This window comes from Monodon monoceros, unplaced genomic scaffold (assembly GCF_005190385.1).
Source record: "Monodon monoceros isolate NGI ecotype Baffin Bay Population unplaced genomic scaffold, NGI_Narwhal_1 Super_Scaffold_19, whole genome shotgun sequence".
Lineage (NCBI taxonomy): Eukaryota > Metazoa > Chordata > Mammalia > Artiodactyla > Monodontidae > Monodon > Monodon monoceros.
In genome coordinates, this window is record NW_021703775.1 from 7,466,028 (window position 1) to 7,484,253 (window position 18,226).

Genomic DNA, 18,226 nt, shown 5'->3' on the forward strand with positions numbered 1-18,226 from the left:
TAGGTTGACATCACTTACTATGAGGTGGCACCCCCTCCCTTTTTGACCTCCAAGGAGCGTTTCTGCACATATGTAGTCGAGGAGGTCTCCTTGACTTTGAGAATGAAGAATATATGGTCTTTTATCTGAGCAGGGCCCAGCCTCCTCCATCATCCTGCTTTTATGGGGTTTCTCCCATTATGGAGTTTCTGTCCACAGGGGAGAAACTGTTCAGCCTAGGGCTCATCTATCTCCTGCCTCAAGTGAAGGGGAGTGATGGGAGGGGATGGGATTTACATTTTAAGAAGCTGGCTGTAGCTGATGGGTGGGAATGGATTGTGCGGGGACACAGTGGAAGCAGGAGGCTAGAAGGCTGTTGCCATGGTGTGTGGGATCATCATGGTCTAGAGTCATGAAGGAGGTGGAGAGAAGTGGATGGATTCAAAATACTTTTAAAAGGTAGGGTAAAATCCAATATGCTGGTGGATATGATTTGGAAAAGGAAAGCGTGGCAGTGGAGATGACACCTAGATTTTTGTTTCGAGCTCCTGATGAGTTAGTTATGTATCATTTACAGAAATGGGGGTGGGGGAGATATGTCACAGAAGGAGTTCAGTTTTGGATGCCTTCAAGTTGAGATTCCCATTAAACGTCTAAGGGGGAATATCAAATAAAGTTATAAACTGGGACATCATAGCTTTAGATGGAGTAGGAATGCAGGGGTCTGAAAGAGGGAGAGAAGGGTCCCTAGACTGATCTGAGGAGAAAAAGGAGCCAGCAAAGGAGACAGGGAGGGTCTGTGAAGGAGGAGGAGGTGTTGGCAGAAAGAGGGAGGCATCAGCTGTGCAGGTGGGGTCGTACCAAGACATGGGGTTGAGAGTGACCCCCGGCCCTGGGAACATGGAGGTCATAGGAGACCTTTTCGATTTCAGTGGACTGGTGGGGGGCAGAAGCACAGGTAGAGTGGGCCAAGACCAGCCAATGTATTGACACATCAGCTACACTCAGCTTTCAAGAACTGTTACTGTGGGGGCTTCCCTGGTGGCGCAGTGGTTGAGAATCTGCCTGCTAATGCAGGGGACACGGGTTCGAACCCTGGTCTGGGAGGATCCCACATGCCGCGGAGCAACTAGGCCCGTGAGCCACAACTACTGAGCCTGCACGTCTGGAGCCTGTGCTCCGCAACAAGGGAGTCCACAATAGTGAGAGGCCTGTGCACCGCGATGAAGAGGGGCCCCCGCTTGCCACAACTAGAGAAAGCCCTCGCACAGAAACCAAGACCCAACACAGCAAAAAGGAATAAATTAATTAATAAACTCCTACCCCCAACATCTAAAAAAAAAAAGTCCTTGATATCATACTTATTAAAAACAAACAAACAAACAAAAAAGAACTGTTACTGTGAATGGGAGCTGAGGAAATGGCCATAGCTAGAGGTGGGAGAGGTGTGTAGCCAACAGGGGGTTTGTGGTTTGTTTCTTCACAAGGGACATGCAAGAGCGTGTTCATGCGTGGATGGGAGTAAACTTGCAGGAGAGCGGGGAGAATTGCTGATCTTTGTGAAGCGTACCTCACTTTCCAGGGCTTCCAACAAGGATGAAATGCCTGCGCTTGTGGGCTGTTCTCGTTCCTGGAACCAGGAGCCCCCCGGTTTTGATCCAGCTGCCAGGGGAGGCCCCATGGTGATGGCAACATCCTGGTTACATCCTCCCCGCCTGCCCTGGGTCTTCCGTTCCCACGGCCTCCTTCACTCCTGGACGTGTGCATTTTGGGGGCTTGTTGCTGTCTTTCCCCAGAACTTGGCCCCTGAGCAGTCTGCAGAAGGAGTCCACGCGCACCTGGCGTTCTTTGTCTTGGTCAAGCCTATTAAATATTTGGGGGTGGGGGGGGTCTCCTGGAGGGGACGTTGCCTCTCTAGCTTCTTCATCCTATAGCCTGCCCCCGCCAGTGGGGCACATCGCTCTTGGTTATCTCAAGCGCATCAGGCCTACCTTGACCCCTCCACACACAACACCACTCCAAGCAGCTTAACAGAATTGCTCCAAAACAAATGGCGGCGTCTTGCTGAGGGGAATTTTGATGAATAAGTTTTTCTCCACTTCAAGCCGATCCAGTTGTTTGAAGAAAGAAGAGAGAATTGACTTCTTCTCACTCCACAGGGAGCAAACCAGGACCAGAAATGAATGTTCAAGAGAAGGACAAATGAAGAAAAGTTTGAACACTCACAGTTGTCTAGCATGGGACAGGATGCCCAGTCAGGGGTGAGCAAGCAGTGGGAGGATGGCCATCCTTCCGGGATGATGTACGTGTGTCTGTCCCTGGAAAGGACTTTGGACTGGACGGCCTCCCCAGCCTGGAGTTACTGTGGATCTGCAACCTGCAGTGGTCCAGGTGGGGCCTTTTACGTTCGTTTTATAATACGGTTACATTACATTGCTCTTAATCTAATTACCAAGAAGTAATCATCCAGAAATTGATCCAGGTGGGCTTTCATGCAGAATGTAGTCCAGAGTGCTTTGGAAGCTTTTGATTACCTGGAGAAGGAAGCCAGGTGGAACCAGCCAGTCGGAAGATGGTTCTTCCCAGTCCTCTCTAGAGATGTACGTGATGGAGAGAGGGATCCAGATCTGCCCCCCCCCCCCCCGCACCAAGTACTAAATCTTCTGGTCGGTTCTGTGTAACTCCCATGTGGACAGAGATACTTATTCCTTGGTGGATGAAAATAATCTCTAGCAAATAGGCTTTTCAGGGCCAAAGAGCAGAAGTAATGCAAGCTGAACGCATGTGTTTTGGGTAATAGCACAGGTGTTCAGGCAGTGGTTGACATTTGCTTTATCCACATGCTCTAGCTTCCTTCCTGCCTCCTCCGTAGCGAAGGTATCCTCATTAGCATGGAAATAAGGGAGAGATGTGTTTGTGATGCCCAAATGATTCTCAAAAACAACAACAGTCAGGCTGGTTGCAGGGTGTCCTCCAGGAGTTTGCTTATTGACTTCTCCTAAAAGCACCCAGGAGTATCTGCAGAGAGGCCAGAGGCCTCCAGACCTGCACAGCCCTGAGCATGAGCAAACCTCCCTGCCGAGACCCTAGCTTGACAGTTGCTATTACATTTTGAGAAAACAGAATACCACCGTTTAGCTCACTATCCAATAAAGAACAAGTTGCCCCTGGAAGATTCCCCACAGGGATAAGAATTCTAGTATTGGGCTTCCCTGGTGGCGCAGTGGTTAAGAATCCGCCTGCCAATGCAGGGGACACGGGTTCGAGCCCTGGTCCAGGAAGATCCCACATGCCGCGGAGCACCTAAGCCCGTGCGCCACAACTACCGAGCCTACACTTTAGAGCTCTCAAGCCACAACTACTGAGCCCACTCACCACAACTACTGAAGCCCGCACACCTAGAGCCCATGCTCTGCAACAAGAGAAGCCGCCGCAACAAAGAGTAGCCCCCACTCGCCGCCACTAGAGAAAGCCTGCACGCAGCAATGAAGACCCAACGCAGCCAAAAATAAATAAATACATAAGTAAATTTATTTAAAAAAAGAATTCTGGTATCAAACTTAGGAAAATGCAGAATTGCTACCAAGACGAAGGAAACTAGAGGCAAGTCATTAGGGAGTCCTTTAGACAAAATAAACCCAATCCTTCAGAAGCTGAAGCCTTTAAATTGAGATGCTCCATCTTTCTTCCCAAAGGAGGGGGAGGAGGGAGATGAACAGATTGTTTCCACTGTCTACCGCTCCCCCCACTTCATCGACGAGCTCATCCGTAAGGCTCAGGCCCTCCCATCAGGTGGCCTTCCCAGGCTCCCACGAGGGCGGAGCAGGGGGCAGAGTCCGGATGCTCACAACCGTGCTGAGTGCTGGGCAGCCCTCAGGAGCCCTCACCTCACATTGCCTTGCCTCTTGGAACTCTGTCCACTGCGGGTGCTGAAATGCTTCAAGCCCCTGGAAAACTTACAAAGGGTGTGGGCCTGGGCACTAAATTCAAAGGCGCCAAGTTGGAGCCGACTTTCCTGGCAGTGGTTGGAGCCAGACCTGTCTTGGGTCACCCAGGGACCCTGGAAGTCCCAGCAGCTCCTGCCCTGATAGGCTGCCGTTCTGTGCACCCACTGTCCACGTCTGCACAGGCTGCAGCGGGTTTCCAGAGCTCTCTTCTGTTTATGGTCTCTTCCCAGTGGGTGCTGGGCTTCCAAGCTATTATAGGCTTAATTGTGTCCCCTAATTCAAATGTTGAAGTCCCAACCGCCCAGTATCTCAGAATGTGACTGTATTTGGCGATAGGCCTTTAAAGAAGGCCTGTCTTCATGAAGTTGAATGATTTCACTGTGGTGGGCCCTTATACAATACGACTGGTGTCCTAATAAGAAGAGATTAGAGCACAGATGCACACAGAGGGAAGACCATGTGACCACACAGAGAGAAGACACCGTCTACAAGCCAAGGGGAGAGACCTCCGAAGAAACCAATCCTACCGATACCTTGATCTTGGACTTGTGTCCTCCAGAGTCATGATAAAATAAATTTCTGTTGTTTAATGCACCTAGTCTGTGGTGCTTTGTTATGACAGCTCAAGCAAACTAATGCACATAACTAGTGGGGTCTACATTTAGAGCTAGGGTTGCCTCTCTGGGTCTGGGCTGGGAGAAGTGACCTCTTGGGTCTCACCCACTGTAAGCCTTTGTGGTGAGCCACAAACAAGGTCAACTTATTATCTTGAGAAAAAGCTTTGATACTTCTGGCAGGTGATGTTTATTTTAAAAAGAGAATAATCCTCAGTTTTTAATTCTTTCTCTCTAATTTCTGATACTTCGGTCTCTGTGCCCCTTACTGGTTCTCAGGACATTCCTTTGGTTCAGTCTGGAAGGTGCAGGTTCCATTTGCAAGGTTCCCATCAGCCCTGACAGTGCCATCTTTTACTGGTGACTTTGTGCCCTCAGCAGCATCCGGCAGAGTGGTGTACCTGGTGCAGAGTAGATGCTCAGTTAATGTCTGCTGAATGGAGGAATAAACAAGGTATTTAGCAACACGGATGTTTCCGTGCAGGGTCAGTCTATCAGAAAACATCATTCTAGTTACACACACCTCACCTTCATTCATTCCCTGCTTGTCAGAGTCCAGCCCAAAGGTTCTTAGTTGGAGTGGAAGGGCAGGGGGAGATAAAGGAGGAGGTAGGAAAAAGAATCAGAAATTCCAAGGGGAGTTTTTCAGACTACCGAAGCCTGCTCTTCTCTGGTGCCTATCAGACCAAAACTACCCGGTATGTGGAATGCAGCCTTTATGTTGGCATTTGGTGGCCCCAAACACGGTGAATGTTCTTCATCAGGGTTCCATGCGCACGCGGGAAGTGCTGTTGTTGGGTGGAATTTTTGTAAATGTCAATTAAGTCAAGTTGGTTGATAGTGTTGTTTGGGTCATTTATATCCTTACAGTTTTCTGCCTCCTTGTCCTATCATATGCTGAAAGAGGAGGGTTGAACTCTCCAACTCTAATAGCGGATTTGCCTATGTCTTCTTTCAAATCTATTTGTTTTGGCCTTGTGTGTTTTTTTTTTTTTACGGTACTCGGGCCTCTCACTATTGCGGCTTCTCCTGTTGTGGAGCACAGGCTCCAGACGCGCAGGCTCAGCAGCCATGGCTCACGGACCCAGCCGCTCCGCGGTATGTGGGATCTTCCTGGACCAGGGCTCAAACACTTGTCCCCTGCATTGGCAGGCAGATTCTTAACCACTGTGCCACCAGGGAAGTCCTATCCTTGTAGCTTATTTTATACATAGTAGTTTGTACCTTTTAATCCCCTACCCCTATATTGCTCCTCCCCTCTCCCCTCTCCCCACTGGCAACCACTAGCTTGTTCTCTGTGTCTGTGAGTCTGCTTCTTTTTCATTATATTCACTAGTTTGTTGTATTTTTTAGATTCCACATATAAGTGATATCATACAGTATTTGTCTTTCCCTGTGTGACTTACTTCACTTAGCATAATACCCTCCAAGTCCATCCATGTTGCTACAAAGGACAAATTTTCATTCTTTTTTTACGGCTGAGTAGTATTCCATTGTACCTGTGTGTGTGTGTGTGTGTGTGTGTGTGTGTGTGTGTATCATATATGTCTTTTGTATCCATTCATCTTTTGATGGACACTCAGGTTGCTTCCATATCTTGGTTATTGTAAATAATGGAGCCATGAACATTGGGATACATATATCTTTTCAAGTCAGTGTTTTCATTTTCTTCAGATATATACCCAGGAGTGGAATTGCTGGATCATATGGTAGTTCTATTTTTAGTTATTTTTGTTTTCCACAGTGGCTGCACCAATTTACGTTCCCACCAACAGTGCACAGCTGTTCCTTTTTCTCCACAGCCTCACCAACATTTGTTATTTGTATCCTTTTTGATGAAAGCCATTGACAGGTGTGAGGTGATAGCTCATTGTGAGTTTGATTTGCATTTCCCTGACGATTAGTGATGTTGAGCATCTTTTCATGTGCCTGTTGGCCATCTGCATTTACTCTTTGGAAAAATGTCTATTCAGTTCTTCTGCCCATTTTTTAATTGGGTTGTTTATGGTTTTGATGTTGAGTTGTATGTGCTGTTTATATATGTTGGCTATTAACCCCTTATTGGTCGTATCATTTGCAGATATTTTCTCCCATTCAGTAGGTTGTCTTTTTCTTTTGTGGATGATTTCCTTTGCTGTGCAAAAGCTTTCAAGTTTAATTAGGTCTCATTTGTTTTTTTTAAATTTTATTTCCTTTACTTTAGGAGACAGGTGAAAAAATATTGCTGTGATTTATATCAAAGAGTGTTCTGCATATGTTTTCCTCTAGGAGTTTTATGGTTTCTGGTCTTACATTTAGGTCTTTAATCCATTTTAAGTTTATTTTTGTATTGGGTTGACCAAAAGGTTCATTTGATTTTTTCCATAAGATGGCTCTAGTAGCACTTAGTTGTCTTTAACTTCATTCAAAACAATTTTGTTAGATTGTATGTAATAGCTGTCAGATCAGTGTGCATTTAAAAAAAAAAGACTTACCAAAATTGGTGAATTTTTGTGTGGCCATTTTAATATTGAAGATGGAAGAAAAAGAGCAACATTTTCGGCATATTATGCTTTATTATTTCGAAAAAGGTAAAAACGCAACTGAAACACAAGAAAAGATTTGTGCAGTGTATGTAGAAGGAGCTGTGACTGATCAAACATGTGAAAAGTGCTTTGTGAAGTTTCGTGCTGGACATTTCTCGTTGGACAATGCTCCACAGTCGGGTAGACCAGCTGAAGTTGATAGGGATCAAATCGAGACATTAATTGAGAACACTCAACATTATACCATGTGGGAGATAGTGGACATACTCAAAATATCCAAATCAAGTGTTGAAAATCATTTGCACCTGCTTGGATATTTGAATTACTTTGATGTTTGGGTACCACATAAGTTAAGCAAAAAAAACCTTGATATTTCCGCATATTTCCGCATGCTGTTTTCTACTTAAATGTAATGAAAACGTTCCGTTTTTAAAACAAATTGTGACGGGTGATGAAAAGTGGATACTGTACAACAATGTGGAATGGAAGAGATCGTGAGGCAAGCGAAATGAACCACCACCAGCCACAACAAGGGCTGGTCTTCATCCAAAGCAGTTGATGTGTATATGGTGGGATTGGAAGGGAGTCCTGTATTATGAACTCCTTCCGGAAAACCGAACGATTAATTCCAACAAGTATTGCTCCCAAATAGACCACCTGAAAGCAGCACTCCACGAAAAGCGTCTGGAATTAGTCAACGGAAAACGCATAATCTTCCAACAGGATAATGCAAGACCACACGTTTCTTTGATGACCAGGCAAAAACTGTTACAGGTTGGCCGGGAAGTTCTGATTCATCCACCATATTCACCAGACATTGCACCTGCAGATTTCCATTTATTTCCATCTTTACAAAATTCTCTTAGTTGAAAAAATTTCAATTTCCTGGAAGACTGTAAAAGGCACCTGGAACAGTTCTTTGCTCAAAAAGATAAAAAGTTTTGGGAAGATGGAATTATGAAGTCACCTGAAAAATGGCAGAAGGTAGTGGAACAAAAGGGTGAATACGTTGTTCAATAAAGTTCTTGGTGAAAATGAAAAATGTGTCTTTTATTTTTACTTAAAAAACAAAGGCACTTTTTGGCCAACCCAATATATGGTGTTAGAGAATGTTCTAATTTCATTCTTTTACGTGTAGCTGTCCAGTTTTCCCAGCACCACTTATTGGACTGTCTTTTCTCCATTGTATATAGTCTTGCCTCCTTTGTCGTAGATTAATTGACCGTAAGTGCATGAGTTTATTTCTGGGCTCTCTATTCTGTTCCATTGATCTATGTTATGGCTTCCATTTCCTGAATTCTCTCTCCTTCCCCTGGAAACCATCCTCGGTTTACTTATCTTGGTTCTTTTCTTTGAAGCTGTTGCTTTTCCTCAAGGCTATCTTGGTTGTCCATTTGTATTTATGGATGAAAGCCAGACTGGTTGATCTGGGGAGTGTGTTGTGGGTACCTCTGTACTTGTATAACCCTTTTCTCCCCAAACTCCCCTTCCAGAAGAGATAGATCAACTGGTAGGTCTGGATGTGGAAGTTCAACTGGTAGCTTCCTGGACAGGGAAGTTCCTGGACAGGGAGGTTCAACTGGTAGGTTCAGTTTTAGGGTGCACGGGCAGGAAACAGATGTTTAGCCCCTCTCACCTGCAGAAAGCTCAAATAAGGAGGACTTTCCTCTGGGGTGGGGCACCAACATCCACCCTGGGGCCTAACCCTAACCCACCCACCCCACCATGCAGTTCTTAGAGGGCAGCTCTCCTGATTTAGCAGGAATAATATTCAGAGTTGGCACTGTGACGGAACTGCCCAGTGGGGCTGCAGTTCTTCAGAGACCTTTGTAGAATCAGCCTAATTTCCACCCCTCTTTCCACCAGTGTGGTTTGTGCCCTGTGAAATCTGAACCTAGAAGTCTTTGGGAGCCAACATAAGGGCTCTTGCTTTCAGGCCGTTTTCTCTTCTGCATCTTCTGAGCTGTGGCTCACTCTGCTGTACGTAATTCAGCAATGTCATCGCATCCACTTTCCACCTTCCAGAAGTATATCAACATCTGATCTGCTGCTGGCACTCCTGCTGTCAGCTCGCTTGTGGAGTTATTCTATTTTCGACTCCATTTTACAGTATTCTAAGGGGAATTGTGGGAAGGAGGCAACCTAGAAAACCTGAAGCTGGAAGGTACATTTCTCCACTGGATGAAATACACAAGGTGGATTTCCCTTTGGCAAAATTTTAAGCCAAGTAATTCCTACAAATAGACAATATGGATAATCTCATAAAACAGAAATATTTTTCCATTGCCTGAATAGAAGAAAGAGAACTTCTAAAAACAGAAATTTGCTAGTTTGGAAAGGTTTCCAAGGCAGAATTTTAACCTGGGTTTCCCCTTCTCCAAAGAGCAAGTGATTCTTCATTTCCTAGGAGTGTTTGAAAGAATATTATTAGTCCATTAGGCAGAACTGGTTTCTCCTTCCTCCCTGTATATTGTTATCGTTGATCATTTTATCAGCCTGGAAAGCTACATGTGAGGTCAACAGCGTAAGTGGCACTGAGTAAGTGTCCCTTCTAAGGTGCTGAAGGGGTTAATCCCTTGACCTTCTGAGTTGGAGAAAACTGGGTTCAAGGGGCTGAACAGGATGCACAGAAATATAAGATGTGTGAGTCATTAGTTCCAGGAACTTAATGTTCTCAGTGAAAAAACATTCAGAGCAGCCAGATCTAATGAAGCATCTTTAAGTTAATTGGATCCCTTCATAAAGTCAAAGGATAAATTAAGTAAATGAATTGGTTGAGGCCAATTGATTTGTAGTTCACATTTCTTCTGGAAAGACTCGACTACAGACTTTTTTTTAAACATCTTTATTGGAGTATAATTGCTTTACAATGGTGTGTTAGTTTCTGCTTTATCACAAAGTGAATCAGTTATACATATACCTATGTTCCCATATCTCTTCCCTCTTGCGTCTCCCTCCCTCCCACCCTCCCTATCCCACCCCCCTAGGTGATCACAAAGCACCGAGCTGATCTCCCTCGACTACAGACTTCTTACTGCGTTTCTGAAGCCACTTGATTTAGTGCTGATGCCTTTTGGGGCCGTTGATAACTGCCATGATGATTGAGGCCTTGGAAGGTATACAAATGTGTTTTTCACAATATTTATTGGTACATCCCCTGCCCACGAAACATGAACGGGCTGCTGAGAATGTTACTTAAAATAAGAAAGAAACCAAAGGGCATTTTTTTCCCCATAATGCACCACTTAAATACCAGCTACAAGCTGTCGCTGCTCAGCTTGCACTTTTATGACCCTTTGGGCCGGTGGCATGAAAAGCAGCTCCGGCTACTGCCTATAGGGACATGCCAGGCTGGGAAATCGGCTTCGAAAATGCCAAAGTGTGTGCACGTTCACTAGTTTGGATTTCATGATAGTGTAAAATGGACACGGCCTAACCGTAATTTCAGCCACTTTGAGGGAGAAGAAACACCATGACATGTCAGTTTGATTGGATCATGGGATGCCTGGTCACGTGTGGGCATGTCTGTGAAGATGTTTCCGGAAGAGATTCGAATCTGAGTTGGTGGATTAAGTAAAGCAGATGCCCCCCCCCCCCCCCCCCCCCGCCCAGTGTGGGCAGCATCCAGTCTGTGGAGGCCTGAACAGGGACAAAATGGCAAAGGGAGGGTTGATTTGGCCTCCCTGCCCTGCTCCTGAGCTGGGATGTGGCTCTGCTGGCCTCGGTGCGCCTGCTCTCAGGCCTTCAGACTCCGATTGGAAGCTACCCCCATCGCTCTCCAGTCTTAGGCCTTCTAACTACACGCCAGCCTTTCTGAACCTCCAGCTGGTACACAGCAGACTGTGGGCCTTCTCAGCCTCTGTAATCATGGGAGCCAGTTCCTTTTAATCAGTCAATCTGTCACTCAATCAGTCAATCCTATTGGTTTTGTTTCTCTGGAGAAACCCTAATACACCCCCTAACAGCGATTTCTAATGGTATACTCCAAGGGCAATAACTGTCTTGTGTGTCCACACACATTTCATTTTGGGATGATACCGTGAAGGGGTCGCCCAGACAGATAGATTACAAGTGATCATGCCCCCCACTTCAGAACAGGTTGGTGAAGTCTGGCGGACAAGAAGATGTGTCCCCTGAGGGGTGAGGTCAGCCACGCTTCAGACCTGTGGGTGGAGCCGTGCGGGCCCTGCGAGGACGTGACAGTGACCTCGGCTGTAAAACCAGAGGCCGGAGCAAGGCGGTGTGTTTAATTTGACCTGGGAATTGCCTCTGGTTTGCAGCCAGCTCTGGGAGGGGTAAGTGCTCACCCAGGGATGTTGGGGGTTTGCCTCCAGCTCAGAGGAGAGGGCTTGGGAGGGGGAGGGAATCAGGACTGGCCCCTTCCCTCCCAACATGGACAGCCGACCGTCATTCTCCCAGACTGTATCCCGAGGCCTCTGAAGTGAGCCAAGTCTGTAAAACACACATGGTCCTGGGCCTTCTCCTGTCCTACACCTTCACTACCACTAGAACACAGCCCTGCAGGGTTGCTCTGAGATCCAGCCTTCTGGGGCCTAGGCCACGATTGCTTCCTCCTTTGCCAGAGGGCCGCCTGCCGGGGACTGCCCAGGGTGGGCCCAGGGTGGGGCGGGAGGGCCAGCAGGGCACCTGGACCTTCCTGGCCTCTCAAGGCCATTGTCGTCCCAGGGTCCTTTGCAGGCACTTTGACAGTGAGCGAGGAATCCAGCTCGATCAACCACAGGGGCTGACATCTCCTACCCGATTTGAATAGCTGATAACCTGGTTCTGGGGATGTGACAAGCTCTGTTCTGCTCGGCACTTAGCACGGCCCTACATTGTAAATCTGGAATGAAGGGACGTTCTTTCCTGTCGCCAGGGTTGTAACTGCCCCGAGGGAATCCTTGAGTCTCAACGCCAGAAGGCCCCAGGCCAGCAGCTAAATCCCAAAGTCACTTCCCCGCCTCCCTGCCAGAGCAGTTCACAGTCTGAGAGCTACGACACTCCCGTGAAGAGGCGGGTCAGCACTTTGCTGTATGTCACCAAGCCGTAAACGGATGCACAGTATAAAAATAATACTAAAGTAGAGCCTGTGCTCCAAAGACAATCCCGGGAGCGTGTCAGCGAGTGTGGGGTGGTGATGGCTGTGTATTTGCCCAGGATGGGGCTGGGGAAGTTCTCGCCAAGGGGTCGGGCTTTTGGGACACGTTTGAAATGTGGCCAGAAATGGGGAGGCTGACCCCGAGGGGACAAGCAGGTACGTGTTCATGGCGTCCCGGGGAGCCTGGCATCTCTGAACGTCCTCATGTCTCCCTGAGTTCACAGCATCCAGGAGAGACTGGGACTCCAGGGACCAGACGCTTCCAACACAAGCAACACTGAGATTTTCTTTTTTTTTTTTTTTAATTTTTAATTAATTAATTTATTTTTGGCTGCGTTGGGCCTTCGCTGCTGCGCGGGTTTTCTCTAGTGGCGGCGAGTGGGGGCTAGTCTTTGTTGTGGTGCACGGGCTTCTCATTGCAGTGGCTTCTCTTGTTGCGGAGCACGGGATCTAGGCGCGCGGGCTTCAGCAGTTGTGGCATGTGGGCTCAGTAGTTGTGGCACACAGGCTTAGTTGCTCTGCGGCATGTGGGATCTTCCTGGGCCAGGGCTCGAACCTGTGTCCCCTGCATTGGCAGATGGATTCTTAACCACTGCACCACCAGGGAAGCCCAACACTGGGATTTTCATGCCAAGCCTCAGAAATCTCATTTCTCATGTCTTTTTTGACAAATATTTACTGATCAACCACCAGGACCCGGGGACCGGATATGCCCCGGGGGACACACAGAGGAGAAAGTCAGGTACCGTGGCAGAGGCAGCGTGGCCTCCTGTGCGGTGACTCAATATGACAACTGCTCTGAGAGACAGAGGACCCCGGGAGCAGGCAGGAGAGGCTCAGGGGAGGGCAGAGGGAGCGATGCCAGGCCTGTGGTGCCTGCGCTGAGACCCAGGCCCTGAGTGGGAGTGAGCTGGGGGGAGGGGGAGGGGGAGAGGGGCACTGTGGGAGAGAAACTTCACGAATTTAGAGTCGATTCTCAAATCCATGAAAAATCACTGGAGACCTTTTGTTTTAGTCTATGTGACGCAACCATCACCCACACGCTGACAACGTTATCCCTGCATTCCAGACCTCTGCGCGGACCCCGTCTGCCTCTCCAGGGTCTCCAGAAGCCCAGTAGACACCTGCAGCTCTAGACAGCATCCCGGCCACAAGTCCGCTCTTCTTCCCATAGTCCCTGAAATACTGTGATACAGTAAGAAATACATCTATTTGGTCTCTGTCGTGTTCCTGGCACAGGAGCTGCTAAAACTCTTGCAAGTTCCTGACAGGGGTGAGAGGAGCAGCTTTTGTTATTCATGATAAACCCTGGCCCAAAGGTACCTGAGCTCATGCTAATAACGTGACTCTTGGAGGCTGGGGGCTGGTTGCCACAAGAATGAACCTTGAGATTCAAGACTGGTGCTTTCAGCCGCACCCCTACACTGCCAGGGGCGGGGGGTAGAGACTGAGTTCAGTCACCAATAGCCCATGATTTAATCAACCACAGACCCTCCATAAAAACCCTAAGAACGGGTTCTGGAGGCTTCTGGGTTGGTGAACACATCAAGGTGTCGGAAGGGTGGGGCTCCCGGAGAAGGCATGGAAGATCTGTGCACCCCTCCCCATACTGCCTCCTACCCCGTGCATCTCTTCCATCTCCTGTTAATGAGTTGTAGCCTTCATGGGAAACTAGAAAACATGAGTAACCTGTTCTCCTGAGTTCTGTGAGCCATTCTAGCACAATATTGATCCTGAGGAGGAGGTCGTGGGAAACCCCAATTGACAGCTAGTCCGTCAGAAGCGCAGGAGGCCTGAGACTTGTAACTGGCGTCTGACGTGGAGACAGTCTTGTGGGATTAAGCCCTGAACTTGAGGGCTCTGACTCTAACTCCAGGTAGACAGTGATGGAATCAAATTGAATTTTAGGACACCCAGATGGTGTCCAGAAAGTTAGAGAATAGGTTGATGTGAGGAAAAAACCCGCACATTTGGTGTCAGAAGTGTGGTGAGTAGAAAGCATTCAGAGTCCCTATTTCAGTTAATGGTACCTCTGCACCTGGCTGCCTCAGCCCATCACCTGTGAATCATCCCTGCCCCCTCCCTTTTCCCACCTTCCACATCTGTCAAACACTCTAAAGATCCCAGTTCCACAATCGCCTGTGAATGCTTTCAGTTCTGTGCACCTCCACTCTCCCCGGGCTGGTCCCAGCTTGGTCTCACTGGACCGCTTCAGAAGCCTCCCTGAAGGGTTCTAATCAGTGTTTAAAACTTGCACTTTAGAGAGATGGGTTTCTGGATAGAAGTGGAGGATGGACTGGGGGCCAGTAAAAGTAGAGACAAGGGATTGTCTCAGTGCCATGAGTACATCGAGAGCACCCGCTGTGGGCAGAGGTCCAGGAGAGCGGATTGAAGATGGAAAATACATGTCATTCACACGTACAAGGTGATAGTGGAGCCGTGACAGTGCTGGATCACCCGGACAGGGCCCCAGGGAGAAGAGGCAGAGGCCAGAGCCACTGAGGGATGCACAGAGGAGGGGACCTGGGGAAAGGAGGGTGAGCAGGACCGGGTGGCCAGAGGGCAGGAGGAAGAAGTCCAGGCTTGCAGCGCCATGAAGCTGGAGGAGTAGGGGCCCTGAGAACCTGGCGCCTCTGGGGACCCAGGAAGGGAAGACGGAAGTCAGCAATGAGGAGGGGAAATGCACCTCTTCCATCTGGCTGTCCCTGAGTTGTATCCTTCATGATAAACTGGTAAATATAAGTAACAGAGCCAGGCTGTGGTGGTTAGAGAACCAGAAAAGTGAGCAGTGAGAGTGACTGGCAGCAGAAGAGCTGAGTGTTAAATTTTCAGGAATTTTGCAAGCCACAGCCAGCATTAAAACTGGAATTATGGAGCTTCCATGGTGGTGCAGTGGTTGAGAGTCCGCCTGCCGATGCAGGGGACGCGGGTTCGTGCCCCGGTCTGGGAAGATCCCACATGCTGCAGAGCGGCTGGGCCCGTGAGCCATGGCCGCTGAGCCTGCGCGTCCGGAGCCTGTGCTCCGCAACGGGAGAGGCCACAACAGTGAGAGGCCCGCGTACCGCAAAACAAAAACAAAACAAAACATGGAATTATGGAAACTTACAGTTAAATAGATGATATTAATAACAAAGGTAACACATGCTCAAAACTCATCCCTTCCTAACTATTGATATTTTAGTACATTTGACTAACAGCTATTCTCTTGGGGTCATTTACATTCACTGTATCCATATGGTGAGAATAACATGGATGATGCACTTCTGTGAATCTCTTCCATCTCTGCATTTAGAGATAGCGAGTTGGGAGCTTGAAATTGGCCATGATGGGAGTATTGACACCAAAGAAATCAGGGAACTGAACTCTACACATCAGAGCTTTTTTTTTTTTTTTTTTTTTGCGGTACGCGGGCCTCTCACTGCTGTGGCCTCTCCCGTTGCGGAGCACAGGCTCCGGACGCGCAGGCTCAGCCGCCATGGCTCACAGGCCCAGCCGCTCCGCGGCACTTGGGATCCTCCCGGACCGGGGCACGAACCCGTGTCCCCTGCACCGGCAGGCGGACTCTCAACCACTGCACCACCGGGGAAGCCCCATCAGAGAGCCAGTTGTTAGACGTTTTCCTGTACATCACGAGTGAGAACAGCACGCTCACCAAGGGAGAGGTTAACGTTGCGTCTTAGCGTACAAGAAGGAGGAAAAGACAGCAAGCGCAGGTGGGTTTGTGGGGTTTTTGGTAGGAAAATGAGGCCTTCTTTTCTTGCCGACTTCCATTTTTCTCTGTTCACTGGTGGTGAAGTCAGCGGCTTGTGTGAAGAAGCTGAAGAGGACAGAAGCCCAGCACCACGGATGCAAACCAGCTCGGCTAGAAGGTGAAGCGTGGAGAGGCAGAGAGCAGAGCAGGTGGACGCGAGGCCCTCAGGATGGATGAAATAGGAGCAGCTGAGAAGGCGAGGAAGCCACAATGCCTGGGAGTGGCGGAAGGGGCGGGGAGACGGATTTGAACGGGAGCGTTCAGAGCGGCCCATTTTCAAAGCCTTTGAGAGCTGACTGCGTGCAGGCCCTGAGCGGCAGACAGCGGGCATACAGTGGTGATGGAGACGGACCCGGTTCTCATCCTCCTGCACTCTGCTGAGGAAGACGAGCACCAGAGGAAGAAACGTAACAGTTACAGGATCGTGGTGAGCACGCGAGGAAATCAAGGGAGGCCGTGACACCAGGTCATGGAGGTTTACTTTTCACGGGGTGATGGCATCGACAGAACTGAAAGCCGTTCAAATGGCACTCTTGTTTGTTTTGTTACCAACCAGGGCCCTTGGACTCCTTAATCAATGGAAATTGATAAGCGGCCCCACGAGGAATTCAGGCAAGACTTTACAGGGGCTCGTGCTGCAGCATGACGGAGCGGAAACAAGGAACAGGTGCCCTTGCTCGCTCCCTGAGGCGGGGCAAGCCGGTCCCTTAAGTGGGGTGAGGGTAGGAGCGGATCGGTGGGTCAGGCCGGGTTAGGGGGCTTATGTGTACTGCCCACCCCCTTGGTGGTGCTGGGCACACGGTGCAGGAGCAGGACCCTGCTTTTGCTCCTGACACCTCAGAAGTGGCAGTTGGTTTGTGGCCTTTTTCTATCTTATTCATAATTGCCCTGGCTGCACACGTATGTGGTCGTTTTTCGTCTCTTATAGTTTCTTTGTATTCCGTTGCTGGAGGAGATGAGAGTGTGTCCAGGGGAAAGCACTTCAGTAAAGGGTACCAGCCTGTCTCAGATTGCAGGTGCATAGGAGTATATAATAAAAAGTAACTGTCCCTCCCTTCCCCGATGCCAGATCCCTTCTCTCTCCAGAAACAGCTATGATTTGTTGCATCCGTTTCCAGAGAGATTCTAGGAACCAGCCGTTTGTGGAGCCAGGATAAAGATCAGTTTGTGGAAAGGCCCTGAGGTGGAAAGCGTTTGTTGTGTTTGTGAGCAGCGCTTCTCAAACTTCAATGTGTAGACAGATCACCTGGGGGTCTTGTTTCTCATTCAGGACATCTGGAGTGGGGCTTGAGCTTTCTAACCAGCTCCAGGTAACGCCGAGGCTGCGGATCTGGAGATTTCAGATAGTAGTCAAGTCCCAGGGAACCAGTAGGGGCTGGTCTGGCCAAAAAGTCCTGAGAGAGGGAAGAAAGTTTCATGCCTCTGATGGGGCATGCTCTGTCAGGGCCCTGGGGTACAATAAGAAGCTTGGGTGTTATTCAGAGGCAGCAGGAAAACCCAGTGAAGGATTTTGCGCAAACTAGGGGTGGAAGTGGCATCCCGTGATCTAATTTTTGTTTCTAAATCACTCCAGCTGCTGGTTGGGTTGGCAAAGTGACAGTGGGGTGACCTATAGGGAGGCTATGGTATAGCTGTCATCCAGAGATGATGACGACTGGACCCGGGTGGTGACAGAGCAAATGGATGAAGTAGGCAGACTCCAAGGGGATTCGGAAGGTAGAGCTGAAAGAACTCCCAACTAGACTGGATATGCGGTTGAGGAAAGGGAGGAATCGGGATGCCTCTTGGGGTCTTGTGTTGAACGCGTGAGTGGCTGCATCACCATTTACTGAGATGGAAGGAGGAGCAGAGAAGGCAGGGGTTGAGTCTGAGAAGGCTGCGCTTTAGGAGGTGGAGACGTCAAGGAGATAGATGTGAGTCTAGAGCTCGAAGGAGGGTCTTGGCTTGAGATACACGTTGGGAATTGTCAGCATGGAGATCGCTTAAGGCTATGAGAATGGAAGAATCCACCTAGGAGAGGGGCATAGATAGAGAAGAGCAGAAGCCCTAGGACAAACCCTGAGGGTATTTAGGGACTCAGCAGAGAGAATAGCAGCAGAGGTGAGAGACTGCAGGTATCTACCAGCACCAGAGCTTCCAAGTAGGAAAGGCTGGGCAGGCCTAAGCACTAAAAGCATTTGCATTTTGGGACTTCCCTGGCAGTCCAGTGGTTAAGACTCTGCCTTCCCAATGCAGGGGAGAAGGGTTTGATCCCTGGGCAGGGAACTAAAATCCCGCATGAGGCGTGGCCACAAAAAAGCATTTGCGTTTTA